This window comes from Callorhinus ursinus, unplaced genomic scaffold (genome assembly GCF_003265705.2).
Source record: "Callorhinus ursinus isolate GAN/ISIS: 27379988/994484 unplaced genomic scaffold, GSC_fseal_2.0 scaffold25, whole genome shotgun sequence".
Classification (NCBI taxonomy): domain Eukaryota; kingdom Metazoa; phylum Chordata; class Mammalia; order Carnivora; family Otariidae; genus Callorhinus; species Callorhinus ursinus.
In genome coordinates this window covers 24,826,169-24,848,365 of record NW_027397087.1, presented here as the reverse complement: position 1 = coordinate 24,848,365, position 22,197 = coordinate 24,826,169, and the positions used below count along the sequence as shown (strand labels likewise).

General features: G+C 44.2%; 1 protein-coding gene across 4 annotated transcripts in view; it reads right to left on the bottom strand.

Moving 5' to 3' along the window:
- The window catches only part of FAM81A (family with sequence similarity 81 member A), a 128,671-nt gene that overhangs the window by 87,086 nt on the left and 19,388 nt on the right, over positions 1-22,197 (bottom strand). Inside the window, exon 1 of one of the 4 annotated variants that reach the window (XM_073877095.1) lies at positions 17,999-18,015. The exons of the other annotated variants lie outside the window; for them this stretch is intronic. The gene's annotated coding sequence lies outside the window, so the exon portion shown is untranslated. Of the gene's footprint in view, positions 1-17,998; positions 18,016-22,197 lie in introns of those variants that run through there. 4 annotated transcript variants of the gene reach the window in all.

The following is a 22,197-nucleotide window of genomic DNA, read 5'->3' as shown; positions in this document are numbered from 1 at the left end:
ACGACTAATTGATATTGGTTCAATTATTTTATTTTACACATGGAGACAGAATTTGGTAATTCCAGTAGTTCACAGTCAGCGGATCTTTTTGGAAAGGTTTCAATGACAAAAACAAAATTACCACTAATTCATTGAGTTTAAAACCCAAGCATACCCAGCATCTGACCTTACCATAATCAGTTTGACATTGCTTTTTTCTAGGAAGAGTCTACCTTTTTACTGGGGGAGAAAATAATAATATCTGCAGGAAAACCTCCATAAGAGATATCAGCTTTTCTTTTATTCAGTTTAAAAAGAGAAAATTATCAAGTCTTTAAAAATCCTCAACACAGACATTTTTTATGAGCAATACTGAAGGATGGGACAACCAATAAGACTGCCACAGTAAGCCGCCTAAAGTTGTAGATATTATACCAAAAAAAATTCTTATAACTGAAAGACATGAGTATCTAGATTGACTAGAACCACCAATTATCTGGCTGAGTGAATAAAAAAAGACCATACCAAAGCAACTCACGTTGAAATTTCGTAACATGTGGGGCACCTGGGTGGCTCAGTCTGTTAAGCAGCCAGCTCTTGGTTTCTGCTCAGGTCATGATCTCAGGGTTGTGAGATCAAGCCCCACGTGGGGCTCCACGCTGGGCATGCAGCCTGCTTAAGATTCTCTCCCTCTCCCGCTGCCCCTTCTCTCTTTCTCTCTCTCTCTACCCCCCTCTCAAAAAAAAAAAAGAAAAGAAAAAAGAAATTTCATAACACTAAAGATAAAGAGAGGATCCTAAAATCTTCAAGACTCTAACAATATCACATACAAAGAATCAGGAGTCAGAATGACATCACACTTCTCAACAGTAGCAGTGAAATAAGCATCAGTACCTTTAAAATTCTGAGAGAAACTTATTTCCTCTGTAGAACTCTACACTCAGCTAAACTATCCATCACGTCTGAGGGTAAAATAAAGACATTTTCATACATGCTAATTCCCAAAAGTGTACCCCATAACACTCTTTCTCAGGACTCTACTAAAAAATGTAAACCGTTTTACAAAGTAAACCAAAAAGAAACATCCACTTCAAGATAATAGCAAAAAGGATTCTTGGGAATATGACAAAAGGAATCACGGGACTGATGTCCAGCAGGTCTTATAAAGAGCAACCAGTGTAAACTGAAGCAAAAAGTAGAGCACCACAAGGAGGATATGCCCAAGAAAACGAGAGAAAGAGAGAGAAATAGAAACAGATTACTCAGTATGTTTCACCACAGTGAGAGGAATTCTAGCTCTGTAGAATGTTTGTAGATGAACTAGTGGGTGACACAAAAAGAATGAAACCAAAGGCCAGAGAGACAATTATTAATGCCAGGAATGAAAACCAAAAAGTTGTATGATCATACACATGGCTCACCTACGAACACTAGATATAATGTAAACATTGACTATTAGTTTAATCCAAAATTGTTATGTCACTATATTGAGAGGTTTGGGGGAGAAGAAGTGTATATGATAGAAGATAGTTTGAGGCATTTAGGAAAACTAAATCCCCAGGTGCCTGGGTGGCTCAGTCGGTTAAGCGTCTGCCTTCGGCTCAGGTCATGATCCTAGGGTCCTGGGATTGAATCCCCCATCAGACTCCCTGCTCAGGGGAGAGCCTGCTTCTCCCTCCCCTGTTCCCCTTGCTTGTGCTCTCTCTGTCAAATAAATAAATAAAATCTTTAAAAAAAGTTTAAATAAAAAAAAAAAAGAACAAAAACTAAATCCCCAAAACAAAACAAACACTAAATCCTCATCTTCCATAGTAGGAAGTCAATAATATCTAACAATGAAAGATCAAGAAATATAAGCATATTTGACTTTATAAACTAAGTACATGGGGAGCCTGGGTGGTTCAGTTGGTTAAACCGCTGCCTTCAGCCTAGGTCATGATCCCAGGGTCCTGGGATCAAGCCCTGATTCGTGCTCCTTGCTCAGTGGGGAGCCTGCTTCTCCCTCTCCCTCTGCCTGCAGCTCCCCGCCGCCTTGTGTTCTCTCTCTCTGTGTCAAATAAATAAATAAAATCTTTTAAAAAAATAAAATAAGTACATGTATTCATTTGATGCAAATAAGAAATAAAAGAAAATCCAGACTTATGAGAAAAAATCTTGAGAGTGTTTTAAAAATACATGTACCTTTTATTTTAAAAGTTCTCAGGTTATTTATTTAAGAGTCTTATTACTGCCTTTCTTCCTAGGACATAATTTCTGTATTTCTATTTAGGGCGCATTCAAAATGTGTGGTTAGCAAACCATAATTCTTCCATTTGAGAAGGTATTATGAAACCTTTTTAAGGGGACTTAAGATACTAATTTAAAAAGAAATTTTATTCAAAAAAAACCCACATAAACCCATTGACTGCATAGTAAAATGTTCCGAATATATATATATTTTTTTAATTTTTTATTGTTATGTTAATCACCATATATTACATAATTTGTTTTGGTGTAGTGTTCCATGATTCATTGTTTGTGCATAACACCCAGTGCTCCATGCAGAATGTGCCCTCTTTAATACCCATCACCAGGCTAACCCATTCCCCCTACCCTCCTCCCCTCTAGAAACCTCAGTTTGTTTTTCAGAGTCCATCATCTTTCCTGGTTCGTCTCCCCCTCTGACTTACTCCCCTTCATTCTTCCTCTCCTGCTATCTTCTTCTTTTTCTTTTCTTTTTTTCTTAAAATATGTTGCCCAAATATATTTTAATAACTCTCTGACAAAAAAAAAAAATCAGTACATGGCTTTTCCTGTCAGCCTTAACTCATTAAAAATAAAATAGTTAAGGGTCGCCTGGATGGTTCAGTTGGTTGGGCGTCTGTCTTTTGCTTAGGTCATGATCACACGGTTCCTGGATCGAGCCCCGTGTCAGGCTCCCTGCTCAACAAGGAGTCTGCTTCTCCCTCTCCCTCTGCCTCTCCCCGGGGTTCATTCTCTCTCTCTCTGTCAAATAAATAAAATCTTAAAACAAAATAAAATAGTCAAGGTGAAGCCTATTTAATTAATACAAAAGTATTTTCCAGATACATAGAATATTCATTTAAGGTATGATGTTTGTGTGTACGTGCACGCACATGTGAACTATAATAATGTTTTAAAGCAAGGGAAAAAAATCATTTTAGTTAGCTTTTTATAAGCATTACAAACAACAAAAAGCCAGGGGATCTTTTTTTTCATAACTCAGATAATAGAAAGAAATAATTTGCCTGCTGAACATAAATTACATGAATTATCATGGAACAGAAGGACTTTAGGATTCAAAATCAAAAGATTTGGGTTTAAATTTTGGCTTCCTCTCTTCTCTTACTAACTGAATGATTTGGAGAAGTCCATTTAATATTTTTGAGCCTCAATTTCCTCATCTGTTGAACTGTAGACTGTGTTAGGCAGTATTTTAGCCCAAGGGGATGCATTAGTCACTGTGTAGTCTATGGCCTCGTGGAGCTTGTATTTTAAATGGGGAAGATAATAAACACAGAAGCAAAGCAATTTTATTTATTAATTTTTTAAAGATTATTTATTTGAGAGAGAGCAAATGCACTCAAGCGTGGGGAGGGGCAGAGGGAGAGAATTTCCAGCAGATTCTCTGCTGAGCACAGAGCCCCACAAGGGGCTAAACTCACAACGCTGAGATCATGCCCTGAGACAAATTCAAGAGTTGGTCACTTAAACTGACTGAGCCACCCAGGCGCCCCATTAGCAAAGCAATTTTAGATAGAGATGAGGATCATGGAGAAAAGAAAAAAAGCCATAGGATAGTGAGTGGCATGGAGCATGGCTACTATAGAAAGGATGGTTAGCATGGACTTCTCTAAGGAATTGGTATTTGACACCCAGATGATCGAAAGTCAGTTATGTGAAGATTTAGGAGGAGAGAATTGCAGGCAGAAGGAATACCCAGTAAAGAAGGGTCTTGGCATATATGGGGAGTAGGAAGAGGGCTGGTATGGTCCGAGCTTAGAGAGGAAAGGAGCAGAGTAGTAGATGAATTCAGAAGGCAGTGTGTGCAGAAGCTTGAAAGCCACTGTAAGGAGCTTTGGTTTTATTTGAGATGAGAACAAAGGGCAGTGTTAAGTAGAGGAGTAACCTGATCTAATTTGCCCTGCTGGCTGTTTTGAGAATGATTTATACAAGGGCACAAGAGAAAGCAGAGAAACTGGTTTCAAGGTTTTTGTAGCAGCAAGGTATGATGATGGCTTAGATTACAATGGTTGTAGGGGAGATGGAGACCAACGGTGGTGGACTGATGTTGGGTATAATGTAAAGGCAGAGTTAAGACAACTTGTCATGAATTAGTTAGAGATGGAGAAAAGAGGAATCAAGGTTGTTGTCATTGTTGTTTTTAATCTGAGCCACTGGGTAAATTATGACGCCATTTGTGAAACGGACAACTCTGTGGGAGGAGCAGGTTTAGGGGCAGAAATCAGGAGCTCAGTTTCAGACATATTAAGTATGGACAGCCTATTAAATTTCTAAGAAGAAATATCAAGGTGGTAGCTGGAAGTATGAGTCTGAAGTTTGGGGGAGAGTTTGATATCATTTTATTAGCATATAGAAGGTACTTAAAGCCACGGGAATGGATGAGATCATCTAGGGAAGACATACAGATGGGGAATTGTGTGGGTCCTGGAACCAAGCCCTGGAACAGAGCAGGAGGAACCAGATGCCCAGACTCAAGAACCAAGAACTGGGAAAGAAGATTGAGAAGAAGGAGCCAGTGTAGTTGGCAGAGGACCAAGAAAGTCTGGTGACACCAAAGGCAAAAGAAGAGTTTCAAGGAGGGTGTTGACCCAGTGGACACCTGGGTCAAAGGCTGCTGAAAAGTTTCAGAAGTTAAGGTGCAAAAGGAGAATGATGGATTTGGCAACATGGAAGCCACTGGTGACCTTCAATGAGGGCTGTTTTCAGCGGAGTGGTGGGGATAGACTATCGGAGCAGGATGAGGAAAAGATGGGAGATGAATACAAGAAACAGTGATAGTAGACAGTGCTTTCCAGGAGCTGTGCAGCAAAGGGAAGCAGAAAAATGGTAGCCAAAAAAAAAAAAAGTAGCGAGAAGTCATGAGATGGGGTCAGTGGAGGTTTTTAGTTTTTTGTTGTTGCTGTTTTGTTTTTAAAGTAAGACATTGAAGCAGGTTTCCTTTCTGATGGTAGTGATTCAGTAAAGGGAGAGTAACCAGTGATGCAAGAGAAAGGAGATAATAGTTAAAAATCATGATTTTAAAATCTTAATAGGTGAATAAATACAAGTCCCTGAAATTATATGAAAAAATTTCCAGCAAAAACTTTATTTTGGGGCGCCTGGGTGGCTCAGTCCATTAAGCGTCTGCCTTCGGCTCAGGTCATGATCCCAGGGTCCTGGGATCGAGCCCCGCATCGGGCTCCCTGCTCAGGGGGGAGTCTGCTTCTCCCTCTCCCTCTGCTTCTGCCTCTCCTGCTTGTGCTCTGTCTCTCTCTCTCTCTCTTTCAAATGAATAAATAAAATCTTAAAAAAAAAAAACTCCTTAAATTTGAACAGTTTTGTGAAGATTTCTGCTATTTGGTTAGTTTCTTCTCAATCCTTATTTCAAAGTATTTAATCTTCAGGCTCCATGTATCCAATTTTATGCTTGCTGAGAGTTTAACTATCTCCATAATTCATACTTGTCACAAATAATAAGAGTGTGTTCACATGAGATATTATTTTGTTGTGACTAAAAGATCAAGTCCTAGAGTCAGACTGGCTTGGAAAAGCCTCAGCTCTGCCACTTGATACCTGTGTGGCTTTGGGCCAGTGAATTAAAGTCTCTGAGCTTCAGGATTCTTTTCTATCAAAAGTTAATAATACCTTTTTCATTAGGTTGTGAGTCTTAAAGAAGAAAATATATGTGAAGTGTCTGGCACGTAGTAGACATTCCATAAATAATAGCTGATATTATCACTACTGAATAATGGCAAACCAAAAAACAAAGTGAAAAGATACTCATATACTTAAAACATTTACAATTGTAAGAGTCAGAAAATTTGCCTAGTGAACTCAAGAAGTGACAGAAATGTTTTGAATTAGCCACATAATCTTTGCTTTCATACAGCTTTCAAAAGGTGTGCATTACAAGACAAATAATACATTATATGTCAATAAAAAAAGGTATGCATTAAATATTTTATGAAACTAGATAGAGGTGGTGGTTGCACAACAGTGTGAATGTCCTAAATCCCACTAAGTTGTACACTTTTCAATAGTTAATTTTAATTTTATTTGAATTTTACCTTTTAAAAAAAAGTATACATTGAACACATACTATATGCCTCTACCTTAATTTGTTTATGAAGATAATGGCCACAATAAGCTTTCTTTTCCTTTCCTGGACCGAACATGAAGTTAAAGCAGAGATAGGTTGGTAGATAGATAGATAGATAGACAGACAGGGCTTGCTGGTTTAGGCAATCTTTCCCCAGAGAAAGAGCTTAAAGATATCAATACTTTTTCCCAGGCAGGACCAAAAGCTCCAGGTATAGGTCAACAATCAACATAAGATACAGCCAAGCGTCAAAGACCAAGAAGGGCACATTTACAAGCAAGGATTTAGATTGATGTTTTACACAAAAGAGCAACAATTCAGGAGAGGACCCTGTGAGGCAAGCAAATGGGAAAAGTTGGATGCAGTACCAGGTAGAGCTCCCAGCCAGGAGGGGTTTCCTACTATGGCCCTAAGAAGCAGCTACCCATTTTCCTTCAGAAATCCAGGTGTCCCCCACTTTGTCTTGTTTTAAAGCTGGGCTGTTGGGCACCTGGGTGGCTCAGTTGTATAGCGTCTGCCTTCAGCTCAGGTCATGATCCCAGGGTCCTGGGATGGAGCCCGCATTGGGCTCTCTGCTCAGCGGGAAGCCTGCTTCTCCCTCTCCTCCTCCCCCTGCTTGTGTTCCCTCTCTCGCTGTGTCTCTCTCTGTCAAAAAATAAATAAAAATCTTAAAAAAAAAAAAAGAAAGCTAGGCTATCTAGGACTTAAGGACCTTTCTGACCTCCAGTGATGGGGACCACATCTGCTCCCACACAAGAATCTTTGGCCAAGCTCTCAGGGACTGGCCATTCACTGATCCCCAGTTCTCCCTAGAACATTGCCACCCAAAGGGTGGTCTGTAGACCATGACCCCATAACCACTTCTGTGTTAAAATGCCTATTCACAGGTCCGGCAGTAGATCCATGAAACAGAATCTGCATTTTAACAAGATCCTTAGTTGAACTGTATGCATATTAAAGAAAAAGAAGCATTCACCTGGAGAACATGACCGTACCAGAACCTGGCAAAGAGCCTTCCTTGCGTTCTTCACTAGATAAGAAAGAGTGGCTCAGGAGATAGAAACCCTCAGCATTGGAATCATCGGAAAAAATCTGGAATTTTGTATTCTAAAAGAATCCCAGGAATGCCTTGCCATTTGGAATTTATAAGGAATATCTATTTGGTTATATAATAAATCATATGAACAACCAGGAAGAAATGTGATTAAAAGGAAGAAACAAAAGGGAAAATTCTCTCTAGGCTGGTACTCAGTTTGCAACATATGCAACAGATATTCAGTACGAAACATGTTTATTTTTCCATTAAACTCAGCTGTCCTAATTCAAGAGAGCCTCCAAAAATATCAGTTGCTATTTAGCTTCCCTCAGTCAAGAGTTGTTTAATTTTTTTTAGACAATATGAAGTGAATTCTCATCACTGCAGGAAGGAGAGCAGAGCGCCATAAAGCCACAGAAGGATGTCCCCACCTACACATGGTCACAGTGGTATGACTAGCCAACACTGTGACTCTGTGACTAAAGGCATGTCCTGGTCGTATAAACTTACAGGGCTGTGATGAGGATTGCCAGAATCAGCATTAGAAGCTGCACAGAAGCAATGGGCTTATATTTGCTTTTTGCATTTTTTTTAAGATTTTATTTATTTGACACAGAGAGAGACAGCGAGAGAGGGAACACAAGCAGGGGGAGTGGGAGAGGGAGAAGCAGGCTTCCCGCCGAGCAGGGAGCCGGATGCAGGGCTCGATCCCAGGACCCTGGGATCATGACCTGAGCCGAAGGCAGACGCTTAACGACTGAGCCATCCAGGCGCCCCTGCTTTTTGCCCTTCAATTTCTCAGCAGGAACATTTTTGTCCTGCTTCTTAGATGGAAGTCCCTAAGGAGTGAGTCTCCAATTTTATCCTTCAATGGATTTTCTAGGCCATCATTCTAGGTAAACTCTCTGTGAATCAATCAAGCATACACCGGGCACTAGTTCTGAGTCCGGCTCTGCCCTGGGGAGTGTGAAGAGAAAAGGGGTCTGGGTAGTGAGACCCAAAATATATTGAAGTTGCATGATCCCTGGCCTTGAGAGGTTTCTTGTCTTACTGGGCAGAGTTTAAAAAACAAACAAACAGGAAGTCATTGGGAAGAAATGAAAGACACAGTAATAAACTGGTAAGTTATATGGTTGAAACTTTGAGTGCTATAGAAGGTCAGAAAAGAATGAGGTCTTTTTCTCTGAAAAGAGGAGAGGAAAGCTTAAAATGGGCCCTGGTGAATGTGTGGTATTTCAACACATGGAAAAGGGATTAGGGGCAGTTCCTAGAAAGATAAAAGAGAGAGCAAAGGCACAAAGGTGAGAATCACTTAATATCTCTTAATCTTACCGTCCACTTCCCTAAAAGGGAAGAGGAGTAATAGTATTTGCTCTGGTTGACTGATAGGTTTGTAGGAGAGTGAAATAAGATGGTGTCTGTAAAGTTTGATCATCTGAAGAGTTAATCAAACTGATGAAAAGGATTTCACTGATTTATTTTTTTTAAAGATTTATTTATTTATTTGAAAGAGAGAGAATGAGAGTGAGAGAGAGCGCACGAGAGGGGGGAGGGGCAGAGGGAGAAGCGTACTCCCCGCTGAGTGGAGAGCCCGATGTGGGACTCGATCCCGGGACCCTGAGATTATGACCTGAGCTGAAGGCAGTCGCTTAACCGACTGGGCCACCCAGGCGCCAGATTCCACTGATTTAAAAATCAGAGTATCAGCTTCCAGTTTTACAAGTGAAGGTAAAACCATGGGTGGCTTGGTTGGTCAAGGGGCCGGCTCTTGGTTTCAGCTCAGGTCATGATCTCAGGGTCCTGGGATCAAGCTCTGCGTTGGGCTCCACCTCAGCCGGGAGTCTGCTTGGGATTCTCTCTCTCCCTCTATCCCTCCCCTCACTCACAAACACACTCTCTCTCTCTCTCAAATAAATCTGAAAACAAAAAACAAATAAAAAAAAAAAACGAAAGATTTGTATCAGTCTTCTGCATACGATTTTCCCTACAGTCTATTCCAAAACCAAATTTCAGATCAAAAGGATAATGACGATCACGGTAATCCTGGCCACCATCTATTGTATGCCAGGGCTCGGGTACACATGGCCTTGTTCTCTTCTTTGCTCACATGGCCTTGTTGCGTCCTCACAGCAGTCCTGTGAGAAGAAAACATCACCCCCACTGTGCACGAGCCCGGCTTCACGGCTAATAAGTGATGGAGCCTCTATTTAAACTCATGCCTGACTGGTTTCAAAGACCAACCTCTTACTCCTGTGTCACGAGGTTTGAAAAAGGAATCAGAGCAAGAAAAAGTGTCCAATAAGGGTTTTCCTACCATGCCTAGTATTCACATGAACAACATTTGGAGGTGAGTATACGTGAACAGAAGTGAACATTGTACCAGCCTTGAACAAGCACTTTTGCAACTTTGGTTGAAATAATTCCAACATCCCCTAAGCCCTTCTAAGCTTTCTTAACTCACCATTAGAGAGAAGAGATTCAAGAAAGATCATAAAACCAACCTGCTGGGCACCTGGGTGACTCAGTTGGTTAAGCGACTGCCTTCGGCTCAGGTCATGATCCTGGAGTCCCGGGATTGAGTCCCACACCTGGCTCCCTGCTCAGTGGGGAGCCTGCTTCTCCCTCTGACCCTCTCCCCTCTCATGCTCTCTCTCTCTCTCTCTCATTCTCTCTCTCAAATAAATAAATAAATAAAATCTTAAAAAATTTATTAAAAAAAAAAACCCACCTGCTTACTGCTGAAAATTTGAGAGTATTGTTTTCTGAAAGGGGAAAGGTAGGGTCACAGCTAATGATTTTGATGGGTTGTAAAAATCAGTTCAGATAAATTACATCCAAGGCATCTCTTTTCTCCATACGATAGATTGCCTGCTGCCACTGTTCATTGCTTCACCTCTGCAGCTATTCTGTCAGCTATGACGTTCATTTGGTTCCCTAGATGAGAAAAAGTGTCCGCTTGCTTGATGCATTCCTGGTAAAATAGAATGAACATTTTGTCTTTTTTTTTTTTTACATCGCTATATTAATCATAGAGTAAGTTTAACACTTAGAGCTTGAGAAGGCAACATGAAGAAAATCAAGTTAATATAAAAGGGGAGATGACAGGTTGGGATGGTATTCAAGCCACTGACTCAGCATCCCCAGACTCTGAGAAGGAGCAAATCGGGATGCTGGAGAGCACAGCCTGGTTATTCAGCACCCATCCATCTGGACCTTCAGCAAGCTGAACTCATTTTCTATCTATAGAGTCTCTCGTTTTGATTTTCCTTTAAGTTATTTCCCAGGATTCTTTCCGGGTAATGATGGAAGATCCCTGGCTTCATCACACACTCCCCGACCCCTCATCAGTCTCTTGAATGATTCTGAGCACATCACCTGGGGGAAACACATCTGCAGAAGTCTAGGACAGTGGTTTCCAAACTCTTTAGCTGCTTACCTGCAGAAAGAATTTTGGAAAACTACACATCCCCATGTACATTTTAAAGTTGTTATCTAAAATTTTTCACCAGGTGTGCAAATAGTTGGAAAAGATATGATTGCTAGCACAATAATATTGTAAAATTCCAACTGTTCCAACACACTTTGGAATGATTCCAATATCTTCTAAGGACTACAGCTATTTGAAATGTACCCAGCAGGGTCATCATGAAGACTCAAGGACTTAACAGATGCAGTGTCCTGCACATGACACGTACTATGTATTTGTTGTGTATACGGGTGTATGGAGAGAGAGAGAGAGAGGGATGGCCAGGGGTAGCAAGATGCTGGCTGTAAATCCTAGAAGTATTGTAGCAGATGACGTAGATGCCCCATGCCACATCCCCTCGGCTCAGGTTTGAGTCTGCTCACAGCTGTGGGTCACAGATTCCACTGTGCTGAAGACTTTACACCTCAAATGATGGGTCTCTCTGCTTCCCAGCCAGAGGGCTTTGTCTGGCACAAAGGAATTTGCTACGCCCTGTCGCTTAGGCACAACATGAACTGAGGCAGTTGACTCCCTCAGGGATAACCCTCAATCTAAGGGGACAGGAAGCATTGGGAAAAAGAGCCCCAGTCTCCCATCCTCTGGTGAGACAACTGTGGAGCTTGTAACTATTTCCCAGACCATCCCCAGTAGAACTGAGCCCCTGCGGCCTGCTTATTAAGGCACACATTATTGCTGTTTTTCCTTTTCCTCTCTTTTTCAAAGTAAATAAGTAGTGTTTTTTTTTTAATTTTTTTTTTTTTTTATTCATGAGAGTCAGAGAGAGAGAGAGAGAGAGGCAGAGGCAGAGGGAGAAGCAGGTTCCCTGCCTAGCAGGGAGCCCGATGCGGGACTCGATCCCAGGACCCCGGGATCATGACCTGAGCGGAAGGCAGACGCTTAACCATCTGAGCCACCCAGGCGCCCGTAGTGGTTTTTTGTTTTTTTTTTTAATGTCTCAGAAAAGCAGCCCCATGTTATAGCCAGGCATTGTTCCTGGCTGTGTGCTCCAGAGCCTGGTCTGTGGGCCTCCCAGATTCTATAAGCTTCCGAATGTCCCTTAGTAAATCCATTTCTGCTTAAAAACAAATCTTTGGGGGGTGCCTGGGGGCTCAGTCGGTTAAGAGTCTGACTCTTGATTTCTGCTGAGGTCAAGATCTCAGGCTTGTGGGATTGAGCCTTGTGTTGGACTCTGCACTCAGCGGGGAGTCTGCTTGAGATTCTCTCTCCCTCTCCCTTTTCCCCTCTCCCCACTTGCGCTCATGCACTCCCCCCCCTCTCTTTTTCTCAAATAAACTTTGAAAAAAACCCCAAATCTTTGGTATTGAATGTGTTTAGTACAAGAGATACAAGAGAGAGGTTCTGATGGGGACAAGCTGCCACTCAAGGACAGCTAAACCCTCCTCAGTCTCTCTCTGATTACTATTGCTGCCACAAAGCAATTACCATGAATTTGGTGGCTTATAATGGCACAATTTTATTATCTTACAGTTCTGTGGTTCAGGGGTCCAATATTGGTCTCACAGGGCAAAAAGGAAGGTGTTGGCAGGACTGTGTTTCTCTTTGGAGGCCCCAGAAAAGACTCCTTTCCCTTTTTTTCTCCAGCTTTTAGAGGCTGCCTGCAGTTTGGGGCATGTGGCCCCTTCCTCCCTCTGCAAAGCCAGCGACAGTGGGTCACGTCCTATTCAGATGGCATCTCTCTGATCCTCTCTGCCTTCCTCTGCCACCTCTAAGGACTCCTGTGATTAGACAGGCCCCCTCTCACGATCACCTGTTTGGCAAACTTACTTGCATCTGCACCTGTAACCCCCCTTTGCCATGTGAGCTAACACAGTCACAAGGTCCAGGGTCAGGATGGACATCTTTGGGAAAGCCATTTTGCTTCCTGTCAGAGCCTTACAAGTGACCCCCATCTCTCCATTCTCTCTGTAATAGAAACACCTGGAAAGAAGTTGTTTGCCGGCCATTTCCTGATGAATGGAGGTAACCGTCTATCGATGGCTTAAACAGAACTCTTTTTTTTTTTAAGATTTTATTTATTTATTTGACAGAGAGAGAGAGAGAGAGAGAGGGAGGGAGGGAGAGCACGCATAAGCATGGGGAGCAGCAGAGGGAGAGGGAGAAGCAAGCTCCCCGCTGAGCAGGGACTCAATCCCAGGACCCTGGGATCATGAGCTAAGCTGAAGGCAGATGCCTAACTGACTGAGTCACCCAGGTGCCCCTTAAGCTGGAACCCTTGCATGCAAATAAAGGACAGCTAGCAATGGCTTAGAACTCTGCCAATTTAGGCTTCAGGGGAGACTTTTATCCGTTCCCACATTTATGCCCCCTAAGAAATGACGTATTCATTGCCAGGTTCACGAGTTGTAATAGAGGTCTTTAAAATGCCATCTTGACTCAGTTTTGAGTGCCTGGCTAGAGGCCAGTTGGTTCCCCTTCTTGAACAATTATGTCCACGTCCCAACCACCTCCCTTACTGGATTCTCACACTCCCGACTGCTATCTAGCCTCCTTCAGCGCCCCAGGGCCAAGGGCCAGACAAAGAGGGACAACCCCTATGCCCAGGGCCGCCTGATATTATCCAAATTAACCAATCCTAACCTTCTTACCCTACCTCACCTGTCCCTTCCGGCGGAAACCACAACAAGGTGCCTGCCTACGGTTCCCCCTCTCTGCCTCGTGACTGACCCCGGTGTTTCCCCTGAGTGGCCCTGGGAGGCAAGCTGTTTCTCCCTGGGGAGCTGTGGGTGTGACACTCTTTCCGGTAGCTCTCTCTTGGTCTGAGTCCGACCTCAACCCAAGGTAATATGCTTCAAACACAGGGTAAGTGTGTTTAGTTGGTTTTTCTTACTTTTAAATTTTTGATTGATTTTTCTCTCTGCAAAGGGCTCAGGGAAGGACCTTCTCAACAGGTTCAAGGCTAATTTTAATGCCAACAGAGGAAAGTCCAGAAAGGCCCCAGGTGATTCTGCTGAAGGCACGCCTTGGGTGCCCAGAGACCCCCCTGCCAGGGGGCCACTGTGGGGCAGGTGGCAGCCTAGAAAGTTCAGGGAAGGGTAACCCTTAACACTGTGTCTTTGGAACTGTCTCTTGATCGTTCTGGGAACCAGCGTCAGGGAATGGGAACCTGAAATCAGACTGGAAGAAACAGCTTCCCTTTCATCAATACCCCTAAACTTCTTCTCAGATCCATGATGCTGCACCCAGTCTTTTCTATTTCCAACAAAACTTCTGAATCTCCTTCACCATCATAAATGCTACACCACCTGCTCTGAACTTCCAAACTTACCTCTTCATCTTCCAAACTGCGGTCCCCTTTCCACTCAGGAGCCCTGACTCTCCAGCTCAGTCCGCACACTCAGGGAGGAGCAGAGAAGCTGGATCCAAGCGCACTCACGGGCAACCAGCCCACGGATCGGAAGCCCTCTCCCTCTCCACTCCCCTCTCCCTCTCCCATCTCACTCTTCCCCATCCCCCCCTTTCTTAGCACCGGGATGCTCCCTCTTCCTCCATTTGCCTCCGACTCACGCCACCGAGGGCTGCAGTAAATTCCACCCAGAGGCGTGGACCTAGAAAAAACACAAAGCACTGTATTCCTCTGGTGGGGGGAGGTGATCTCCCCTCTGTGAGGGATAGAGGGGAGCAACTTGAGCTCCACCCGTGTCTGTCCTCTGTCCTGAAGGGGAAATTGTAGTGCAAGAGCACCTGGCCCGGGGGGTCCCAAGCAGACGGGACAAAATCCAGAGGCAGAGAGATGAGTGGTGGTGAAGCCAGAAAGGAATTTATTTCACCGAGGCCAGCACCGGGAGGACAGCGGACTAGCGTCTCGAAGACCTTCTCCGAAGTTCCGAAAACACTTCCAGGCTTATGTAAGGAGAGCGTGGGACAGAGGTTGGTGGGTACGTGCAGTGGGCAGTACAGGTCAGGTGGAGCCTTGCCTTGGGGTCAGTCACAGGCTGGCTCAGGGCAGTCCTTACGGCTCCAGGGGGGTAGTTTTGGTTCCCCTCAGGGGATGCTTTGCTCGCAGGGTCTTTTGCCTGAGTTAAGAGAGAAGCTAGAAAGGGCTCCTGGCTGGCTGAGGCAGTAGAGCCTGAGCCGCTTGATCTTGGGATTGTGAGTTCAAGCCCCACGCTGGGCCTAGAGCTACCTTAAAAAAAGAAGATAAGCGGGAAAGAAGAACTCCTCAATTAGAAAGTACCTACTGAGGCCAACATGGCGTAGTTGAAGTCCTCTTCCGAAGTGGTGCAGTTGTGTTGAGTCTGTTGAGTTTGAGGACAGCTGTAGAAACTCTAATTAATACTCTGAGTAATCTCCTTCTGCGGTTGTGCTCCCAGCTGAATTGTTTGCATGCTTTTCTTGGTGGGAACCCCACTGGTCTCTGCTGGAAGATGCACACGTGACACTTTGTTTCTGCTGTGAACTGAGGTCCATCCTGTTTCTCCTTTCGGTTCTTGGAGTCCCGTTCTGGGCACCCCACAGCCTCACATGGAAAGAACCTCCCTCCAGTATGTCTGCAGTCCCAGCAACTGTGCCCAAAGCAAATCTCAGCCTGTGCTCTGTCCACACTCCTCCCTGACCTGGGGGACTGAGATCTGAGTTCATTCATTCAGCAAAACCCAAGAATAAAGTAACTGTAAAGCTAATATAATTCACATAACTGTCAAAAGCAAAATGAATATGTATGAATTGAATATATTTGTATGAATATACTGTAAAATATAATTGTAAAATAAAAATGAAGTGTAAAGTCCACACTCAAGAAATACCTGTTGCTTGAGTTTAAATGCAGTATTCCCCCCCCTCCCCCCCCGCCCAAGGTGGGGCTTGAACTCCCAACACTGAGATCAAGAGTTGCCTGCTCTACCAACTGAGCCAGCCAGGGGCCCCTCACTCCTAGGTTTTAAAATGATTTCTTTCCTCTGAACACAGGACATGGGACCATTTTCCAGGTGAATTAGTTACCCTTTTCCCTGCTGCTTCCAGTCACAAGAATGTGCCTGGAGCTCTTTCTTCTCTGGTCACTTTGATTGTTTCTCCGGGTTCCTCCTCACCCTCCCCGCTGCCCTGGGGGGAAGCTGAGGTGGGTAGATTGAGGATCTTAAGGTTAAGAACTGAGTGAACTCAACTAGCCCCACTGCTAACTAGGTCAGCTTAGGGAAGTTTGCCTAACCTCTTTCTGCCTAACCTCATTTCTGAAAAATGGGACCAATAGTAATAGTACTGGTGCTATTTTCCATACTAATGATTTCTATAGTATAATAATAGGGGTATCATGTTTGTACTTGTAATTTCTTTTTTTTTTAAAGATTTTATTTATTTGATACAGAGAGTGAGCACAAGCAGGGGGAGTGGCAGGCAGAGGGAGCGGGAGAAGCAGGCTCCCCACTGAGTAGGGAGCCTGATGTGGGACTCGATCCCAGGACCCTGGGATCATGACCTGAGCCGAAGGCAGACGCTTAACGACTAAGCCACCCAGTCACCCCTCCACTGTACTTGTAGTTTCTGAACCATAATAATAGTTAATTTGCATACTACAATAATTGTCCTGATACTAATTTCTGTACTAATAATTTCTCTACTATAATAGTATGATACTACTTTTGTACTAATTTCTGTGCTGCAGAAATAATTTCTGCACGTAATAGTGGTACTGATACTATTTTCTTTACTAATAGTTTCTACATGTGGATAATATCTGTGCTAATAATACAATAAAAAGCCTACACTACTAGTAATTTAATAATGAAAATAATTCTGTATAACTCCTCTGCTAATAATATCTGTACTAATAATAAACTAATAAATAAGCTAATAAAATAGTTTCCTGTAAAATGAGGCTAATAATACTGTTAATCTTATAGTTATTTTGAGCATTATATGAGAAAAAAATAGATAAAGCACACAGAACATGGTATATAGTTCATGCTTAATAAACCTGAGTTATGATTATTGTTATTGCTGTTGTTGTTGTTAGGTTTCTAGTCAGTCTCTCCCCCTCCCCCACAGCGTTTGCACCAGAGGAATTTGTGAGTAAAACTTAAAACTGACTCATTTTTTTTTAACATTAATTCATTATTTATTTAATTTTTTAAGTAAACTCTCCCCCCAGCGTGGGGCTCGAACTCACAATCCCAAGATCAAGAGTAAGCATTAGGCACGGAGCCAGCCAGGTGTCCCCAAACTGGCTTGTTTTCAGATTTCTCTTGGTGAAGACAGCCCCCAGCGAGATCAGACCTGTGGGAGAGACTCGCCTTGCCCTGGGGCCTCTTCCTGAGCCGCTGCCTTTCCAGCTGCGGGGATAATTTACTCCGGGTAAGAAAAGAAAGAGGTGTGAGGGGGCTGGAATGGACCGCATGGTCATGAAGTAGGGGCTTTGTTATCTCTGGGTGGGATGGGAATTTCACTCAGAGGAACAGGAGTGATGGTCAGGAGGAAAGATGGGGTTCAACTCCCTCGTTTGTCTCTTTACCTCGAGGAGGTAACTTTAGCCTACGTCACGGAGAAAGGTGTCTCAGCGGTCATGGAGAGGCCAGGGGCAGGAGCGTCAACTCCCTGTTCCCAGGTCTGGGGCCGAAGTGGGAGTTCCAAGCCTTGCATGGCCATAATGGGTGGTATTTGAGGGCAAGAGTGAAAAGGAGTTGACCCTTTTGCTACTGTCTTCCTCACTTCCCGTTTCAGGGAGGACCTTCCTCACTGGATAGGAGTAGGCTGATGGGGCTTTAGGTTGGCCCTTTGGATTACATTTTTTCAATTAGATTTGTAGGGCTTTATTTTGTTCTATTTTTCTTAAAATGGAACCATTCCAATAAGTCACAGGGATGAAAATTAATGAATTAATTAAATTTAATTAAAGTCCTTCTGGGAAGCCTGACTGGTGCAGTTGGTTAAGCAGCCGACTCTTGATTTTTGGCTCAGGTCATGATCTCAGGGTCTTGGGATGGAGCCCTGCAACAGGCTCTGGACTCAGTGGGAGTCTGCTTGAGGATTCTCTCTCTCCCTCTACCTCCACCCCCCGCTCATTCTCATGCTTGCGTGCTCTCTCTCAAATAAATAAATAAATCTAAAAAAAAAAAAAAAGAAAGAAAAATGGAGCCCTTCCTGCAACTATTTGGACTAGAAGCCCATGAATTAGGATGAAATATTTCACATGTTTTAAGAAGTAAAAGAACAGAAAAATCAATATGTAGGATTCCCCGACCTTGATTCTTCACTTCCAGACTGGCCATGCCCAGGTATAGTGAACTCGGAATAGTGAACTCACAAACAAACAACTTTCCCTCCAGGCCTCTTGCCGAAGTGGAGGTATAACTTCAGTCTTCTGTTCTCCAGAACCTGGGAACTGAATGTTGAGGACTGAGCTAAAGTCTTCACAAAACAAATGCAACTTTTCATAAGATAAAAGATAATGCAGGATGCTTTCATTCACAGAGGCAGAAAATAGATCAGCAGTAGGGGACTGAGGGTAGGAGTGGGGATTAACTACAAATGGGCATGAGGAAACATTTTGGGGTAGTGGAAAGGTTCTAAAACCAGACTGTGATGATAGTTGCCCAACTCTACAAGTGTACTAAAATCATGTCATTACACACTTAGAGTCAGTGGATTTTATGGTATGTAAATCATGCCTCAATAAGGCTGTATTGAAAAAAAAGGTAGTGTAGGTGATTGGTTTAAACTGGTGTGCCAGGGGACCTGGGTGGCTGAGTCATTAAGCGTCTGCTTTTGGCTCAGGTCACAATCCCAGGGTCCTGGGATCAAGCCCCGCATCGGGCTCCCTGCTCAGCGGGAAGCCTGCTTCTCCCTCTCCCACTCCCCCTGCTTGTGTTCCCACTCTCACTGTGTCTCTGTCAAATAAATAAATAAAATCTTTAAAAAAAATAAAAAAATAAACTGGTGTGCCAAACAACATAGTGGCTAGTATCTACATTATAGCCCTGACCACTTGCAAACCATGTGAATTGGAGAAATTGACTTTGCATTCCTCACCCCCTTTATCAAGTGGGAGATGATAACGCATATCTCTAAAGCAGAATGCCAGTTCAATGAGATAACTGGTACAAAGCCATGCTTCTTCAGGTATTATCCTTTATGCTTGAGCTAGGAATGTGGGGATGCCCTGCAAGGAGATGTGAGTGTTGATCATTCTTGACTTGGAGAGGAAAGTTCATTCTCGATTTTTCAATGAAGATGAACATGCTGTAGCATTGTTTCCCACCTCTCAGGCTCACCAGTGTCCCTGTGTCCAGTGGTTCCACAGTTCTACCCTCCCTTTCCAGGGGTCTCTGGACATTGACTTTCACCTCCCCATGGGTCAAGTTTGTGAGAATCTAAGGAGTGAAATTTGTTACCAAGCACATGAGAAGAGCAGACGGCTGCAGGTGCTCCAGGCCCCTTGGTGACTATCCCAGGCTGGCTGCCCTAGGAGATGCTCTAAGGTAGATATGATCTGGGCAACTAGATGTGTACACAGGTTCCTGTCTCCTGAGAGATGTCCAGATGAGCCCAGAAAAGTCAAGTCTGACTGTGGGAGCAAAATGGGATAACTGGAATTTCCTCTGGAAAGAGGTCATGTGGGAGGAAGGGGCTGGTCCCAAGACCCCTTGAGAGGGCTTATTCTCTCCTTGTGTATGGAAGACACTTTATTCTGAACTTTTTAGAAACCAGGGATGGACAGAATGAAGTAGCAGTCATCCTGGGAGGAATGAGGCATACAGTTGCATACTTCACACCCTCACAAACACCATTTCCACCCTGTCCTTGGCAGGCTGACCTACTCATTCATTCATCCAACATACACCTATGGAACTCCTGCCATATTGCAGGGCTGTTCTAGACAAGCTCTTTGCCCTCAGAGAGCTTATATTCTAGTGGGAGACACAGACAATGAGCAAGGAAGGAAACGAATCTATCTCTAATGAAGGTAGGGTATGCAGGAGGCGGGGCAGCTCGTTTAGATTGGGTGGTCAGGGAAGACCTCTCTGAGGAAGTGACAATTTAGGAAAGTCTTGAGGGATCAAAAGAAGCAAAGGTCTAGAAGAGGGCATTCCTGGCAGAGGGAAGAGAATGTGCAAAGGCCCTGTGCTAGGTGTGAGATCTGCATGTTCAAGGAGCAGAAAGAAACCAGTGTAGCTGGAGCACTGACTAAAATTCCTTTGTTACATTTGACATCACACACCTTAAAGACAAAACTGGAGGCCAGAGACCTGCCAGAGGAACATGGGGCCCTGATATCTGGACCCACCCCTGAGAATAGTGCTCCATTGGCCCACGAGACCCAGCACAGAAGCCTTCATCATCTGGCTAAGATTAGGGGTGGAGATGTGTCTTTCTTAAAAGAAGCCGACTTCTTTGGGTTTTTGAGGTCCATCTCTGTCTTTCAAATATTCAATTCCCACCTGTGCCTCCCAAGTATTTCCATTTTTCATTATGGGTACAAATCACGACATAAGAAACTCCTTAAGGAAAAAGGAAATGAGGAGCAATATTCCCCGATTTTAGGGTTTCATAATAAAAGGAACCGGATACACATTATATTTGACCGGTAGCACAGAGCACAGTAATGAGCCCTGCTCTCCTTGTCCTGAGCGTATGCTTGTGCTTCTGGTTCTCTACAGAGCACGGGGAACCTGTGGGCCCCATGGGCGACCCAGCTAGGGAGATGTGAATCAGCGACCGTGAATTTGCAAGGCAGCATGTTCACTAAAGGAAAGAACCACAGGAAACGTGTGCAAGGAGGATTCCTAGCCGGCTGAGAGTCTCCAAACAACCTCTCCAGGACAGCAGTGGGAGCTGAGAGCAGAAAGATGACCAGCACTCACGGGGAGAAGCGAGGAACATTGCAGCCTACAGGAGACCCCTGGGTCAAGGGAGTGCAGAGTGTTGGCGGAGCTGAAAGTTGACCAGGATGGCTGGATTAGAGGCAGAATGACGCCTGATGAAGCAGAAGTGTGGACCTAACAGCCCAGCACTGTACTGGTACAGAAAGAAAGTCCCCATGGGTTTGTAAGTGCTAAAGGAAGGGGATCACAATCATCTGATGCTGGGAAAAGAGGCTGGGGCATGACCAGACAGTGGAGGGGTCTGAGTGGGTGCCAGGCAGCCGGACTGACAACCACCGATTTGAGACAGGACAGACAGTAGTAGCTTGGGGACCGTGGAGATGGCACGGAGGAGGCAGATCTGAAAGCTATCGAGGAGGTACAATCACGGGAAGTATGGGGGGTAGAAGGAGAGGTGAGGGAGTTGGAGATGCTCAGTTAGCCCTTGGCCTTCTCATTTGAGCATTGGGATGGGTGGAGGTGCATTCAGGAGACAGGGAACACTGGAAGAGGAATGCATTGTAGGTAAGAGCATGAGTCAGTCTTGGCCAAGTTGACTCGGAGGTGTCTTTGCATCTCCAGGTGACCCACAGTCTCCCAGTTCACAGATTCCCACCTATAAAGGTTGCCATAGTAATGGAAAGAGGGTATCTCCCAGGTACAGAGGAGCAGAAGACAGCCTCCTGGTGATGCTCTCCCTCCACCCCTACCCACCCTGGACCCTCTCCAAAAGGTCTACTGCAGATGCTTTGTTTTTCCTTCTGGTTGAAAACAAAACAAAACAAAACAAAACGTCCATTTTCCTATTCTAAGAAAAAAGTAGGGGGCCTTCTTAACAAGGATATGGGTGTTCTACCTGTTCTCCCCATTCCTGGAAGGAATGGCCACTCACTTTAAACTTGGAGAATCGGATAAAACGAGACAAGGGAGAAAGAGTGCCAGACCCCTGAGAACATCACTGAACATTGAGAACTGGCCTGAGCCCTGTCTTGGGAGGGAATCCTCCTGCCCCCACTCTATAATTCAGCCAGACGAACACCTGTCAGTTCCTCCAACACGTCTTGCTTCCTCTCCCTTATGGCCTCACATGGGCTGCCCCCTCCCTTGAAGCACTCTTTCCTTCCTCCTCTCCTACACCCCTTTCATCCAGATAGGTTCCTCATAGTTCATTCTGAGCTCAGACATCACTTCTTTAAGAGGCCTTCTCTGACGTTCATGGCTGGGTTCAGTGTCTATGGCAGGCACCCAACACCCATTCTCTCCTTTCTTTCTTGGTACCAGAACCCCTAATTTTTAGCTGAGCTTATGGTGCTTGCAACAAAGACTACATTTCCCAGCATCTTTTGCAGTTAGGCATGGCTATCTGGCTAAGGTCTGGCCATGATATGAAAATGGAAATGTTTGCAACTTCTGTGATGTGCTCTTCTGAGGGGAGAACATACCCTTCTTCTCCTTCCTCCATTTCAATATGACAGCTGACTCTCTAGCCACCAACTTGGACCATGAAGACACAGGCCAACCTTGGGGATGGTAGAGCCTTGAACCGAAAAGAGATTCCTAATGATCTCAGGGAGCTACT